This window comes from Colias croceus, chromosome 24, assembly GCF_905220415.1.
Source record: "Colias croceus chromosome 24, ilColCroc2.1".
Lineage (NCBI taxonomy): Eukaryota > Metazoa > Arthropoda > Insecta > Lepidoptera > Pieridae > Colias > Colias croceus.
In genome coordinates this window covers 2,368,242-2,386,191 of record NC_059560.1, presented here as the reverse complement: position 1 = coordinate 2,386,191, position 17,950 = coordinate 2,368,242, and the positions used below count along the sequence as shown (strand labels likewise).

The window sequence follows — 17,950 nt, the reverse complement described above, 5'->3', positions numbered from 1 at the left end:
ACCAAGTTTCATCGAAATCGAACCGTTAGTTTTCACGTGATGCCTGAACATACAGACAGACAGACAGACAGACAAAAATTTTTTTAATCACATATTTGGGCTTGGTATCGATCCAGTAACACCCCTGCTATTTATTTTTTCCATAATTTCAATGTACAGAATTGACCCTTCTACAGATTTATTATTATATATGTATAGATAATTTATAGGTACTTCATGAAAATACTAGACATATCGAATTTACGAAAGAAAATCGGCAAAGCGGTTTCAGTTACATTTTTTAAATATTTTTATATACAGATTGATATCTACGCATTTTTTTTTCATTTCCCTACAAATTAACTAGTTTATTTATTTTTGACCTAGGTACACTAAAAACGGTGCTCGAACGGTGAAGGAACACATCGTGAGTAAACCGACATGTCGAAGAATCAAAAGTTACATATTGTGATATCTGCCAATCCGCACTTGGCCAGCGTGTTGGATTATGGCCTACCCTCATAGGAGAGTCCCAGCAGTGGGATCGTATGGGCTGATAGTGATGACACTAAAAATACGATCAAGGGAGAAACAATTAACATTGAACCTTAGAGCTAGCGCGCAAGAGCAACTTTTGTCTCCGCAACTATTCATATATATTAATTATTATGGAGTTGCGTCGCTACGTGCGAGCACTTTCTTACTAGCCCATAGAGTTGATGGGAGAGACAAAATAGTTGCGGAGACAAAATTTGCTCTTGCGCGCTAGCTCTTAACTTACGAATAATTTAGGTATCTATGAAAAAGGTAAAGTAACAACATTGTCAATAACCCTCGTTGTACCCTCGTAGGCCAATTGACAATTATAAGCTTGTGAATGTAGCAGAATGACGGAGAACCGGGAACGATGGCAGAAGATCGTAAAGCGCATTACATTTGCCCGGTACCACATGATCGCCACGACCGCTCTGTCACACACGAAGACGAAGAACAAGAAGATGAAAATTATTTTAAATGAAAGTTACTAAACAAAAGAATTGCACTGTTTATGCAATTCGAGGTCAATTTACAATGCGTTCTATTACGTGATGAAAACATGATTTGATACGTGATAGCAATGTAAATAAGAATAAATATCTAAACACACAGAAAGATTTTATTACTAATATATATTACCTAACTAGGTTTGCCCCGCGGTTTTAACCCATTGCTCCTTAGCGTGATGATATACATATAGAGATTAGAGCATATAATGACCTTCCTCGATAAATGGGTTATCTAACACTGAAAGAATTTTTCTAATCGGACCCATAGTTCCTAAGATTAATTTGTTTATGCAAACAAACTAAATCTTCTATAAATTAATATAGCTTAAAGATATATAACTATGTATTTAATACTTATTTCAAAGTGCAGCATAAATCACAAATAGTAGGAAAAACCACCGTTTAGCCTTCGTTAGTTTTATGGAAATGTCTTAACAAATATTGTATGAATCAACAATATTCAACCTTATATATTTTATTCATAAGCTTAGCCCGCGGATTTACTCGTTTTTTAATCGACAAAAAGAAGCCTGTATAATAAGATCTGTGTGTCAAGTTTTATTCAAAACCGATTCATGAACAGATTTTATATATATAAAAATAATAATAAAAAAAAACAACTTCGCAAACGTTCGCATGTATAGCAGTACTCAGAAGGACTAAGTTGATAATAATTATTTGCAATATATTTATATATTAGTTTATGGATATGTAAACATACTTTAGAATAAGTAAACAGTGTAGTAAGATGGTAATTAGTACCTATAGAATATAGTAAGACTATTTGTCCGAGATTTTAGGTTATCCTGCGCTAGATTCGTGAAATTATGACATGAAAATTATTATTATATTTTATTATTAACTACTTATTATTAAGTATATTTTATTATTAACTTATTTATTATATTTTATTATTAACTTATTATTATATTTTATTATTAACTATAAATTAATAATTTGGTTACTATAATACATGTAAGGAACAGGGCGAGTGTTTTCTGGCACTTCACCGACTCCTTACCCAGGTTAGGTTAGCCACCAGCTTTCTGCGAGCGGGCCCCTCAAGCCCTCCACCGGCCCGGCGCGCCCATCGAATTCATTTTTAGCCGTTTCGTTTCGGTTAATGTGCACATTAACCGGCTAAAGATGGAATATCACGACGCAAACAAACATGTTTTCGAACTTTAGCTGCTTCTCGAAAATAAACCTAAGTTTAGCCGGCTAATCTTAGGTTTATGTTCTCACCTACCTTTAGCCGTAACATATATTATATTATGTTTTAAGGCAAAATACGTTTAAATGTGTTTGTGTTTTGTTTATATAGTTGAATAGTTACTTCAAGCTTTTGTTTGCTGATTTATGAAGGCTTTTTAATTCAAACATATTTTTAGCATTTACTGAGCTGGTTGTTCTAACTGCAATTTGAAAATGTTTTTGGTACTTCGATGTTTAGAACTATAATGAGCATGCCATGAAAATATTGTTTGTATACTATAATTTTCATACTTATATTTAACTAGCTTTCTGCCCGCGGTTTCGCCCGCGTTCTCGTTCCCGTGGGATTTCCGGGATAAAACCTATCCTATGTGTTAATCCAAGTTACCCTCTTTATGTGTGCTAAATTTCATTTTAATCGGTTCAGTAGTATTTGCGTGAAAGAGTAACAAACACACACACATCCTCACAAACTTTCGCATTTATAATATTAGTAAGATAAGATAGGACTTATAATTAACTAGAATAACCATTTTTTATTGTACGTATCCCAAGCTGAGTCATCTTATAATATTTACATATAGTATTTGAACATAGTATGTATTTATATTGCTTTTTACTGAAGTACATTAGTGTATGTTTGCGGTTGCGGTGATTATGAATCGACTACCATATTTAGTTTCCTTTGGCATTTGTCCAAGAACCTTTGTTTAATAATAATTTTATGTATTCTTCTTATATTACTAGCTTACCGTCCGCGGCTTCGCCCGCTTTCTCTTAGACGATTTGAGATTTAAACTATCCTATCTCTCAAGTTGAATCGAACTGCACATGGTGTGCGAATTTTATTATAATCGGTTTAGTGGTTTAGGAGTCCATTGAGGACAAACATTGTGACACGAGATTTATATATATTAAGAATATACTTTGCTGACGCAAGCTCGGACACAAGCAATTTCGTCTGACGTTTAAAGAAATACTTTTTTAAACATTTTTAATTCATCTTTTAAATCTATGAGGCAAAACTTATTCAAAAAATGGAATTTAACTCTAAAATAAGTTTATAATTCGAAACAGTAGATCAGGTTTAAGTTATCTCGACTTTGAGTAAGCTCATTTAAATTTGGAGGATGCATAATATAGTCAGACTTCAGAGAGGTCTATAGCAAACTGCCATAGAAAGAAAGAGCAGTTTCCGAGTATTTTTATTTCAGTAAGCAAATAAAAACTCTATCCCTAATTTATCTCTAAAATTGCTTAGTACAGTTTTCAGTCCATATTTATCTATACTAAATACTAATATTATAAAGAGGAAAGGTTTGTAATTATGTATGTATGTATGTATGGTTTTCACACATAAACTACTGGACCGATTTCAAAAATTCTTTCAAAAGCTGCATCTTCACTGAGCAACATAGGCTAGGTTTTATCCCGGAAATCCCACGGGAACGGGAACTATGCGGGTTTTTCTTTGAAAACGGAAGCAGGCGGAAAGTTAGTCTCATAATATATAGCTATAGCAAAAGCTTAAATGAATGTAGGTAACATCAGTAGGATCTTCTATTCACAAAAAATTTATCCGGATATGTAACAACATCTTATCTACTTATAAATTTAACAAAGCATCTATACAAACAGAACTGATAGCACTGATAGACATTTTTAGTAGGTAGGTACTTACTAAGTTTGTGAAATGAAGAAATAAAGGAGCTTTATCATTTATGGTGTTTTAAGTTACTGTAGACTTTTTTGAGGCAGTGTATAAGATTTCTTACTAAATTTCAGAATTTTATAACATACTAAAAGATATTGGTTCATGCTAAAAGTACGTAAATGTTATATTTCATCTTTGTCTAATGACGCAATTAAATCTCTTCGATGTCATATTTTTTCTAATTCTTCAAAATCGGAAAATACGTAAACCCCATACGCAATCTGGTCATGACCTTTCAAGGTATTATCACCTTACCTGTATGTAAATAAGGGATTGATTTGCGTGATCGCTCTTGAAGGTAAGCAAGCGTCTCTTGCCCAAGAGTCGCAAGTTCAGTGTTGTGTGAGCGTGCTGTGCGCGCGCATGTCTATAACGTTTTAATTTCGAATTTTTCGCGCCAGTTTGTGTGTGAACAAAATTGTTTATGGAATCGTTTCAGTGACACAGATTAAATAGAAAAAAGAAAAAAAGGTAAGTTTGAATTTGGAATTTTTTTCATTTTTTTTTATTATTGTGTTAACAAGGTTATTATGGCAATTAATAAATGGATTTTTAATGTTTCTCGATTTGTGCAATTAACGTGGATGCGTCAACTGTCGTGTTGAGGCCGTTCAGGCCTTCGTTTTGTTTGCTAGTATTTTTATGTATTTATCCTATAACTGAAGAATTTATAAAAATTAGCATTATTTACATATTACAAAGCACTTAAGAATATATATTTGTTTCTACATAATTAGCTATTTTATTATGCGCGAGAGCATAATATTAAGTCCTCCATACGAATTATTGGAATGATCAACGTATATAGGTACCTATATACCTATTAACTTAAAGATTATTTAATAAATTAGTATTAATTATTGCAGTAAAAAGTGGTATTATAGGTACCAGATAAAAATATTACATAATTGAATAAAATCAATCATGGTTTTTACATGCGATTCTAATAAAATCGTCCACCAAGATAACTTGTAGCGCAATGCAATAAAAAAACAACATAAAATACTTTATGTTATATATTGTATTATATTCTATTTCACAACGTATCGCGGATATAATATAATTTTAAAAACCTGTTTAAAACAATTGCAACAAACAACTATTATTAAAATAACATACCTACCTCAGTCATTCAATTTTCTACGTTAAGGATATTATTTAACCCTAGAACACTAACCTTATTTTTCGACGTTTAATACTAACCTTCGTCGTTTCGTCTACGCTGTTTATTGGAGGGGATTTAGGGGTTTAATTAAAAAAATATATTTGTAGTTATGTTTTTATTTTAAGGACAAGATATTAATCTACATATAACAATATTAAAATATTTATTTTAACATAGTTTTAATTCAAACAGTCATCAAAATGAGATCACAGTTTACACGATTTATGAACATTCTTAAATTTTTTGAAAAGTTCCGTACATATAATATATACCTCTAAATTGCTCGAAATAAACTATTAATTACAAAAATAATATCTGGAAAATTAATTAAAAATATAATTTTGATAATAGCTTAGGATCTAAAACATTTGTGACACACATCAAGTTTGTGTTCCCCACACAACGATTTATGCACTTTGTGCACCTATTTTTAGGTCTACCTTTGCTTTACGGAGGGACATATAGCATATATGTTTATTTTAGTTTGCTATGGAGGCACATCAGCAGCATTACTTTGCTCAGTCTCATTTATAACTTTCACATTATTTCTTCCTGGCATGTTTAAAATTTATGTAATTGAGTCCCACAGAGTATCAGTAATGTCACCAATAATGATACCTGAAAAACATTGAAGAGGATCTAAAATATCTTGAAAAAAGCGTACATGACCACGTGCTATGTATCTATGTTCTTTGAAGGTCTTCTGCTTTGTGACCTTGACTGTTGTGATGACCATAATATGTGTTTGTCTCTCCCAAGAAGAATGGTACGCGATGGTCTTGTAATCGCTAGGGTCAGCTGAAGTGCTATAGGTGTCTCGTCTTCAATAGAACGTGGGGAGATGTATTACTACTTGCCTCATAATTTTGATCTGGAAATTGCTCTTTATTTACAGTAGAAACTTCATCATCACCCTCCGTTTCATGCTTCTTCAGCCTCAATGTGGTCTTCAGGCTCTCTCGGAGATGAATCTTCCTTATCGCTTTCAACTTCTAAAACTAACATATGAATCGTATCTAAAAAATAAAATAATAGGCACCATTATAAAAGATAAAATAACGTAATTTTAACTTAACTAAATAGTACGAAAAGTTACGTTAATACTAACCTTCGTCGATGTGACGAGCCATGGTTGCTGGAACAGCGCGTGTGGACCTTCCACGCACAAAGCACTACCGTCCATCGCAAGCGCAACGGGTTGGTTGAGATTAGCTGAAGTCAGAAAATCATATGGTCGCGCGCGTAAAAGTTACAGCGATTTTTTTGGTGACGCGTCGTCGAATCGACGAAGGGTAGTAATCTAGGGTTAGGTACAATAATAAAGTGATTATAATTAAATAATCTATTATTAATAACAATTGAAACAATGGCATAAAAAAATATTAACATAGCTATAAAAATACATCACTACCATAAAGAACTATTCATACATACATACACATCATACTCTCCAAAACAATGGTAGGATTACTGCTTGGAATAGCAATGTTAAATCCTTATTACCTTGACCATCAATTAATTATAAAAAAAAAACAAAAAATTGCGACTTATGGAAATTTTTAAATCTTTAAACTGTTCATGGTATTCCAGAGAAAATACTTTTCCCAGCCGACGATTGGTTCTGAACAAACCCTTTGTTTTAATTTTTTTTTATAATTTGTATAGGTTCTCAATTTTACTCGAACAATCACACGAATTTCTTAAGCTAAAGCTTATTAAAATAGCTTGGTTTTGTCTTTCCCAAACCAACTCAAAATGCCTACATAATATATAAGAATCAGGTACGTATAAAAATTTTTTAGATAACCACCTAAGTCAAGTCAACATTGTTAATTTCTTTATAATATGCGAAAAAATACAGGGAAAATAATAGGGGAAATATAGGATACTAGCTTACCGCCCGCGGCTTCGCCCGCTTCGACTAAAACCTAATAAATTATATACTTAAACCTTCCTCTTGAATCACTCTATCTATTAAAAAAACCGCATCAAAATCCGTTGCGTAGTTTGAAAGATTTAAGCATACAAAGGGACATAGGGACATAGAAAGTGACTTTGTTTTATACTATGTAGTGATAGTGATGATGGGACTCTACTTGTATCTAACTAGGATCTCAAATTAAAGCTATATAAAATGTAATAACTAGTTAAGTTGTCAATCAACGACTAATATTGAAGTCTTTATAATCTGAAAACTTCATTGTCAGTAAATGAAAAAATTAAAAATACGTAATGACCTATCAAAAGTGCTTCTAGAAGAAGTCTAATTGAATAAATAAGAGCTACCGCGCATGAGCAACTTTTGTCTCCGCAACTATTTTGTCTCTCCCAAGTCCCATCAACTCTGGGGAGTTGCGTCGCTACGTGCGCGCACTTTATTACTAGCCCATAGAGTTGATGCGAGAGACAAAATAACAAATAAAAAAAAAAGTTGCACTTGCGCGCTAGCTCTTAATGTTTGAGTTTTGAGTTTGAGTATCTAGGCAACTTATTTTAGTCCACGATTAACCAAATCTTGAATGTATTTGTTAAAAGTTGCCATACTAAATAATTATTTCGTAGTTCGGCTAATGTTCTTTACTTCATGACGGAATAATATAAAACGATGGCATGACGTGTAGAGCATTTTGTAGAGCCTTGTATTTTTCGTTTATATCTTATATTATACGTTTTGTTATATACTACGACAAAATTCAATGATAATTTTGTATGTATTGGTAATTACAGTATTTTTAGCTGTCATTACTTTACCCACATAGTCTTAATCAAAATAACACGATTCAAAAATACATTTTTAGCTTGATGTCTTGAAACTGGTTCAAAATGAAATTCATTAATACACTTTTACTATTTTTTAAATGTCAAGGATATTTTGATAAAAGAACAGATGCAGCCAAAATTGGGTACATATGTATCTATAATCCATACTTATAATATTATAAATGAGAAAGTAACTCTGTCTGTCTGTCACTCAATCACGCCTTAACTATATTAAACCAATTTTCATGAAATTTGTATTGAAAAGTTATTTTCATGAAATTTGGTATGGAGATATTTTGATACCCGAGAAAGGACATAGGCTACTTTTTATCCCGGGAAAATGACGCAATCCCGGAAATCCCACGGGAACGGGAACTATGCGGGTTTTTCTTTAACTGCGCGGGCGAAGCCGCGGGCGGAAACCTAGTAATATATATAGTAATTTAATTAAAATTAAAAAGTAGTTTTAAACTATGAAGGTAGGTACCTACCTAATAATGTGTTTAATATTGTACATAATATTTTGTTATCGTTAGTTTGACAAAAATAAAAGATGGATGTTTATTAATTGATAGTTAATTAGAATTTAACAAGAAACATTAAGAACCGGACACAATTTATATAAATTGGATTACCATAATATCACAACTATTATAAATGATATATTTTTATTTTAAAACTTCTGGAAACGACTATGGCCTACAATTTTTAGGTATAGTTGATTTATCTTTATAATTTTAGATTGTGTGTGTAAAAACTAGTTTTTAACCGACTTCAAAAAAAGGAGGAGGTTATCAATTCGGCCGGTATGTTTTTTTTTATGTATGAACACCGATTACTCCGAGGTTTCTGAACCGATTTACGTGATTCTTTTTTTGTTCGATGCGGGATGGTGTCGAATTGGTCCCATAAAATTTTTATTCGTATAGGCCCAGTAGTTTTTGTTTTATGAGCATTTTTGTCTGTATTTGTAAATGTTGCAAGTGCAAGTTTGAAGTCGGTTGTTTTTAACGCAGTTATCACTTGTCCATTTAATACATACCTAATATTGATGGAATAAAATCATCTATCCTGTGTTTTAAACAAATATGTATAAAACTATGTTATTTCTGTTTGCTATATTGCCAGATATAAATAATAGGTAGAGGAAAGTCACCAAATATGGAATACCATTTTGTTTTTGGGATATAAAAATAAAACTTCACATAAATTAAATCAGTTTATTGTTTTTACTGATCAGTCATACATCTATGAGTAGTAATTAATAGCCTTTAACCAAATATATCAGTAATCAAATTAAAATCTTACACAAAAAACAAAATCACAAAAGAGTAACCAAATATGAAATAGGTACCCATATATGGAATATAAGCAAAAATCAACATAACAATGACAAAAATATAATGAATATCTTTGAGATCAATTAAATGAATATAACATATTGTGATAAATGAAAGGAGTTACGTAATTACTTGCAAAAGTCACAAATCCAGATCCATCTGGAACAGCACATCATAATTGTTCAGAGCCCATACATCAAGCATTTAATTCAACTTTCTCCACTTTCATCCATGGAAAGAAGTCTTGAACAGAACATCCTGACTCTGCTGATGCATGTATGTTACTAAAAACAAACATTACATACAGTTTTTAAAGAAATAATAGCAAGTTTATAAAATTCCATAATTAGACACCGATGACTGTCCATATTTGGATTTTTATACTAGTTCAAACTCTTCTAAATATTTTTTTTAATTCACAATATTTTAAAGACAAAAGATCACAAAATGGTGAAATAAACATAATACCCGATATACTAAATAGTATAACACTTATCGAAATAATCATAATAGCCGATAATACTCATTTATTACTTACCTAAAAAATTTTCTGCACGGCAACAAAACAAAACACGCCTGCTACATGTAAACCGTTCGCGCAACTAACTCGATGGTGTTAGTGCGATAATTAGTGCACCAAATGAAACAAAAGATGGTCGAATGTTGCGATTCATACTTATAGTCTTAGAGAAATGAAGGAATTCCATATTAGGATACTATTCCATATTTGGTGACTTTCCTCTACACTTTAAAAACTCAAAAATGTTATACTTTAAATTATTTTGACGATACTATCATAATATTTTAATATTGTATGTCGAAAGTCAGTACTTTTTTCTTATATTGAGAGGTCAATTATTTATATTTTTACGAGTTTATTTGGCCGAGCATCTCGCATATTTTTTCATAAATTAAATAATTTTAAAGATTATTTTTTTGCGATTTTTGTCAACTGTAAAATTGAATAATATTTTGTTTATATACGAATCTAGGTGGTCTTTCGTATCTATACTAATGTTATAAAGCTGAAGAGTTTGTTTGTTTGTATGTTTGTTTGTTTGTTTGTTTGAACGCGCTAATCTCGGGAACTACTGGTCCGATTTGAAAAATTCTTTCGCTGTTATATAGCCCATTTATCGAGGAAGGTTATAGGCTATGTGCCATCACGCGCTACGACCAACGGGGGAGGAGCCACGGGGGTGAAACCGCGCGGAGCAGCTAGTTACTATTAATATCACAAGTAAATGACTCTCCTTATACTCTTTAACACTTATTACGAAAATGATACGTATTTTGGAACTGTTTGCGTAAAACTAATGTCCAAACAACAAAAAAATCTTTAATTTCTTACACTTAATTGCATCAAAATCGGTTCCGATCAAAACATTGACGTAAACGAACAAAATAATAATCCTTTCTGCAGTGACGTACATGCATGTGCCATTTATATTTAACTAGGTTTCCGCCCGCGGCTTCGCCCGCTCAGTTAAAGAAAAACCCGCATAGTTCCCGTTCCCTTGGGATTTCCGTGATTGCATCATTTTCCCGGGATAAAAAGTAGCCTATGTCCTTCCTCGGGTATCAAAATATCTCCATACCAAATTTCATGAAAATTGGTTCAGCAGTTTAGGCGTGATTGAGTAACAGACAGACAGACAGAGTTACTTTCGCATTTATAATATTAGTATGGATTACTTCTCTTTTTTAATTTTGTAATGTATTGTAAATATGTATATTTCCAAAAATAAGTCGTATTATACATATTATTTATATTATATTCGTATTATAAGCGCGAAAGTTTGTTAGAATGTATGTATGTTTGTTACTCTATCACACAAAAACAGTTAATTGTATCTGCATGAAATTTGGTTTATAATTATAATCTGGATAAGCACGCATTTTTACAATTTATTAAAAAATAAAAGACAAGCACCGACAAATCACACTGAATGCGCAAACAAATACTTAGTTGAAAACCTTCATAACTTCCTATGAACGTTAAGAAAGTAATACGGTTAAATTATATTGAGCAAGGGACCTTTTGCAACATAAACACGTCATTATATACTTATATATGAGTCTACATTTTGGCGGTTTTGTTTACTGATTCGATTTGTCATATGATAAGTCATAAGCCTTAATTTAACAGGTTCCTATTGAGGTTGCCTTTATAGAACTGCTATATAAACAGGTTAAAATATTTCAATGAAATTGTTATTCTTTTGTCTAATCACTAGGTACATAACTACATAGTATAAAACAAAGTCGCTTTCTCTGTCCCTATGTCCCTTTGTATGCTAAAATCTTTAAAACTACGCACCGGATTTTGATGCGGTTTTTTTAATAGATAGAGTGATTCAAGAGGAAGGTTTTAATGTATAATTTATTAGGTTTTAGACAAAGCGGGTGAAGCCGCGGACGTTGTGTACTTACAGTCTGTGAGAATTATTTTTTTACCGCGCTCCTATTGTAACCGGCCAGCTAGGAATTCCCGTCACGGTTTGAATTTTGCTTGAATTTTGTAATCGTCTACGTCTAATTGATGTATAGTCTACATTCTATGACATAACTTTTGATTCTATATCATCTGTGGCGTATAATTTTAAGCGGGAATCGTGTGGGATATGATTTTCTTATAATAAAAGGTATCATTATGTTCACGACATGTCTCAGATGAGTGGGTTGACATTGAACGTGTTTGTTTTGTAATTCTATACTGAATTCGCGATTATAATACATATTTATATAATTTTTGTAATATTATGATTTATTATGAAATGGTTATTAGTGACCTTTGATGGCTGAAGAGATATATCACAGCATCTGTGGAGTTCTGACCCCGAGCTGTCAAAGTCAATTTTCGCGCTAATTTTTTGAATTTTTTGACTCCTAATTTTATTTTGCATGTATGTAGCTTAGATGTAGATTGATATGAAATTATTAAGACCTTAGATTACAAAATAAAAGACAGATGGAGCGTTGCCGAACTAAACCGAATAATTTATCGTCATTTTCAATAAAGCTATGTGTGCTGTCATTTCGCCGCTGCTCTGTACGTACACGGTGCTTCTGTGTGCGTGTAATGTTGCCAGATATTGAAAAATTTCCCAAATTTTTCCCCGACTACGGAAAAAAGAGGGTTATGTTTTTCGAGTTTATGTATGTATGTATAATATTTCTTTGACACGCCCTGCAGTATAAACCGTTGGACCGATTTTGAGTTGTGAGGTTTCATTGCAATGATCTGAATTATTATGTTAGTGGCGGTAGTGACGTAGGCTATATACATAAATGAGAAGTCAATTTTTAATTTTTATTTAAATTCTTTTATTACATAAAGTACCTGCCTACTAAAGTTATATATGGACAAAATAATTGTATTCAATTTTTTATTAAATAAATTACATAAAAAAAGTTTCAATATTAACTATAATAATAATTATATTATTTTTTATTCTTCATAATATATGAATACGAATAGCGGTAGTTTTTAGTGGAGAATACGGGACATTTTATTTTCATCATATCCATCATGGAGTTCACATAAATTAAATCGCTAGCGAAAACGACTATGACGTTTTTAAGCTTTATAAAAGTAACAAAATAATGTATTATGCTTATTAAAATAATCTAATAATTATCATGAACCTTTAGTGCACTATACAAATAATCACATTCACGATCGAAAAATCCAACAGCATTACCCTGAAGATCTTTTAACCATTTTACCGTTTTACCAATAAAAATGGCAAATTCATTTTCAAAATACTGGCAACATACGTTGAAGTTTTGTATTCCTTCATATCTGTAAAATTATTATTCGTATTAAAGAAATAAATCAGCCAAATAATCTACAGAAAACCTGTGAAACGATGTTTTATCTTTTTTTTTTGTTTTCGGGAAGAAATTTTACAGCGTTTTATTATCACAAGACGGCATTTTTTTACTAAAATTGCAAACCCTTTTTGACGTATTGCATGACACTATATGCGCTATAGCACTGGTGCAGCGACGTATTTGTTTTTGATTTCGTATTTTCTTTGACAAGGGCGACGGGCGGTTGTCATGCTCCATCTGTACTTTATTTTGTAATCTAAGATTAAGACGTATAAAAATGGAGCGTCTTTATCAAATATTTAAATCATAAACAGGTTTTAATTTTTTAAAGTAAGTAATAAATACAAATATTTTTCATTTTAACAAAAGGCTTGTAGATTTTTTTGTGTGTGTGTACCAAAAAATTATTGATTTGTGAAACGATTTCTGTATATTGATTCCTCAGTAAATTAATACTTGTCTTAAAAATACGAGGCCGTCGTTTTTTTTGTATTTTTTATTTCCGACAATACAAATGTGCGTTTTAGCTTCAAAGATCTTTCTCGAATATCTATAGTATCAAAACAAGTTTAGTCCTTGTGCAAAGAATGATTTTTATTTATAGAAATATTAAATTATCTAATATTGAATTAAGTACAAATCGTTTAGTAAACTTGTTTAAATCTATTTATAATTATTATTGGAATATTAAATTACTATAAAAACTACCAAATATCCGAGTTACAGTTGAGAGCATAATAAACGCGTATTTTTGTAATAACTTATAACTTAATTATGACACTTAGATATAGGTGAGACATTTTTTACAAGAAAAGCTTCAAGCTATGAATGTATAAGTAAATAATATTAATACTTCGAAGGCATGCGTGATATTATTGAAGTAAGACGTATATTATTACCATATTATGAGTAACACAAAACGTTAATACAATTAAAGAGTAATTAAATTCTAATTAATATTTTTAGTTCAAAATAATTCATTCATTCAGTTATTGAATAATATGAAATTAATAGAAGGAATTAAAGTAAGTATACTTAATTATTATATTGCAATTTATTTTATAATTAAATATAATATATTAAAATTATTTTTTAATATTGAAATGAGGACTCAAGAACATTGAGATTATGTTTATTATTATACTATACGTTTTTGACAAGGTTAAATTCGTCTGAATTTTGAGAAATAAACATTATATTTTATAACTTGCTGTGCCTGGTTTTACCCGCATTTCTCCGCTCCTTGATGATGATGATGTACAGCCTTATAGCCTTCCTCGATAAACGGACTTTCTAACAGTGAAACACTGAATTTTTGTGAATTTGGTTCTTGAGTTAAAACATATAAACAAACAAACTCAGCAGCCTTATAATATTAGTACCTATAGATAACGATACGATGCAAGCTTTCGATCTAAGTTCCTCGTATTAACAAATAGGTTTATTATTCTATACGTAGGTACTCTTTTTTTTTGACAAAACGAAACCGTAAGAAGTCTAAAGTACATGAAAATCGATATTATAAGCCGTACAGTGAGTGCAGTAAATTGTTTATCAAGCTTCAAGAGTGTCTTAACGGAAAAATCCCGGGCATTGACTTTCAATCTTATTCTTTTATTATTTCGCTTTGGGTTAACCTTTTGTTTTTTTTTTCAGTGTACTTGATCTTCACTTGGCTAAATATACGTATATTATTGTTGACTTGATTTCTGATATATTTTGTTTTTTAATTTACTTCCAGTATGGTATTTTATAAGAACCTGAAACAGTTGGTAAAATATTATTTTTATTTACCTATTTTGACGATTCAAAAATGCTTCTAAATGAAGTCTAGTTGAATAAATATTGAGTGAACTTCTATAAAAAGAATACAGATAATATTTGATGCTTTCATTAAATGCTTAGTTCTGTACCTTTTATTACACGAAATTTAAATTTAATATAGTGTGTGTTAAATATACATAATAATTTCATACTTAAATAATTATTAACGAAACAGTTTATTTTAATATTTGAAATAGATAATTTAAAAATCGAATTAAATCTTTTTTCAAAGCGGCAATCACTACATTCGTTTAACAAAAGAACATAACGAAGCTTTTAAAGAATAGTTTAAACAAGTATTTTTTAGTATTTGACAATGTAATAACCCTTATAACCTGTGAATCACAATAAATTATTTGAATTTGAACTCTATAAAGTCATCGACCTCCCAAAGGCTAAGAGCTACCGCGCAAGAGCAACTTTTGTCTCCGCAACTATTTTGTCTCTCCCACCAACTCTATGGGGAGTTGCGTCGCTACGTGCGAGCACTTTCTTACTAGCCCATAGAGTTTAAAATTTTCAATAAAATGCGGTTATTGTGTAAAGAAATAATATTGCAAAGATTGCAATACATATACATATATAGTTTACATTGCTGTCATACTAGGAGACTTTGAAATTGTTGGAACTTTTGTATATAATATGTATTTACGTACATTTCTTTGTTAATATTACGTTTTAAATTAAATTAATATGCAAAGAAAATATTAACGCTATTTAAAAATTGTACATTTATAAAATTAGGGTAATAATAAGACATGTTTATTAAATTATCACCTGTGAGATCTAATCATTGTTTGTGATTTTTTATAGAAGTATATACCTAGTAGTACTAGAATAGTATTTTATATTATCTGTGGCTGTAAGTAGTATTTGTTTATAAAATTATTCATTAATGCCATTCTTTATTGCATTCAAAATAATATATCAACACGTGAAAACACGTATTTACGTGATTTTCTGATAAAAGAGTCAATAATGTCTTTTCTGCCATAATCATCTGTTTTTAGGCAAAAGAGCAAAATCATCTAAACAACAACATCATATACAGTACTCCCAAACTGATAATGCGCATAGAAAAATTCGTCACTATTCGGCAACTGTCATATTCCCCGAGCCTCCGAAGACGAAATGTATACCTCTATAGAGTGGTTAAATGTATTTTCTTCATGCATAGTTTATTAGATTACTAGTTTTATTATGATACTATGGTAAAAAAGATAAGTAACGAAATTTGTTTCGATAATTCATTGTAAGTTAATAGCGAGGATAAGTAACACGATTGCGAATATATATTTGTCGTATTGATTTGCTATCTGCTACCTGTGTAAATAATCAATTCAACTTTGAAACAAAACCAAGAAGGGTATGTAAAGCAGCTCTATATAATTCCATATAGAGATAATATTATGTGCAGTCACCACCAATATAGAAAGAGGACTGACGGATTTTTGAATTTTTTGACTGACAGGCTACCGTCACCTATCGCCTGAATTGTTTTCGATTGTGTATGACTCTGAATTGACTCCTATTTCTTTTGAACAAGTTGCAAGATACAAGTGCATTGTTTAGGGCACTTACGATTCAATGTATCGGGGTGATTCGAGTGTTTCTGGAAATACGATAATTGGCGAATATCTGCATGCGCATTATTAATTTTGGAGTACTGTACTTAATTAGATGTCTAATAATGCTTTTGTCATATTATTATGTAAATTATTTTCAATTTTAACTTGCAGATATAAAATATTATTATTGTTCTGGATAAGCTAAACTGAACACATCCAGAAGAATTGGCCATAAGAATCTAGAGACTATTACTACACTGTACTTCTTTACTCCTAAATCATTCTATATATGATTCTATATTATAATAAATAAATATATAGGAATCTAAATCTTTATTAAAAACTTTTCACAAATATATAGGCAGCAATATGTTTTTGTTACAAATTTTATATTTGATTTCGTCCGGATATCAATATATTAGAACTAGGAAACTTTGATAGTTTTCAAGGTGAGCGAGATGAAATAAAATTTGTAGATATATTAGGAACTTTGAACCGTGAAATTATTCATCGGTATTTTTTGTGTGATATTGATAATATTTTCTCGATGTTTTCCAAGGATTTCTTGGAACGCCCTTGTTCTGTTAGGTCATAGGTCTATATGAAGGAAGTTTTAAAAAGTAAATCTAAAAATACGAACTGTTAAAAGATGTCGAAGCTTATAGAACAGTTTTTAAGCTATTGCATAGTTTCTATCGCAGGCCTTGAGCTCGGGGACCGAATCGAGAAATTCCGTAACGAAAAAACCTCACGCTCCCCACTCCGACGGGCGGAGGTGTGGCTTGAAGGCATAGCATGCAATAGCTTTACCGCGGCAGTCCCCGAGTGACACACGACGTTTTTTCTTGGTAGTATTTCAGCGATGGCGCGGGCGGCCAGTCTTGAGTGAGAATAGCCAACTGCCAAGGATTTAGTACATAAAATCTAATAACCCGTTTTTATATTTTATTATATTTAATTAACATACAGATAAATAAACAACTTTATTTAACATTCCTCACGACGATAATATTTATCGTGATAACAGCAAAATATAATATTATACCAGTTTTGATGGTATTTTTATGATAGATGTGATTATTCATTAACTCTTATACAACAGGTAATTTATTAAGAAAAGCTAAACCAAGTAACAAACTCAATATTGTGAAGGAAAATTCAAAATCCAAACAAATTAAAGAAAATTTATAAAAAAAAGTCTTCTGGGTAACTCAGAAAAAAGAGCAAAGTTTTACACGAAAACATTATTCGAAATAATTAATCATGTTCGCCATTTTTTGTATTTTGTAGCAAAATATACATCAAGGTCTAATCCTTACTAATATTATAAATGTGCAAGTAACTCTGTCTGATATTTTGATACCTGAGAAAGGACATAGGCTACTTTTTATCCCGGGAAGAATTACGCAATCCCGGAAATCCCACGGGAACGGGAACTATGCGGGTTTTTCTTTGACTGCGCGGGCGAAGTCGTGGGCGGAAACCTAGTAATATAAGAACTC

The 17,950-nt window shown here is 31.2% G+C and overlaps 1 protein-coding gene across 1 annotated transcript in view; it reads left to right on the top strand.

Moving 5' to 3' along the window:
* Window positions 1–4,296: 4,296 nt before the first annotated feature.
* Window positions 4,297–17,950, top strand: part of LOC123702752 (ABC transporter G family member 20) — a 67,399-nt gene continuing 53,745 nt past the window's right edge. Inside the window, exon 1 of the mRNA XM_045650537.1 lies at window positions 4,297–4,425. The gene's annotated coding sequence lies outside the window, so the exon portion shown is untranslated. The remainder of the gene's footprint in view (window positions 4,426–17,950) is intronic.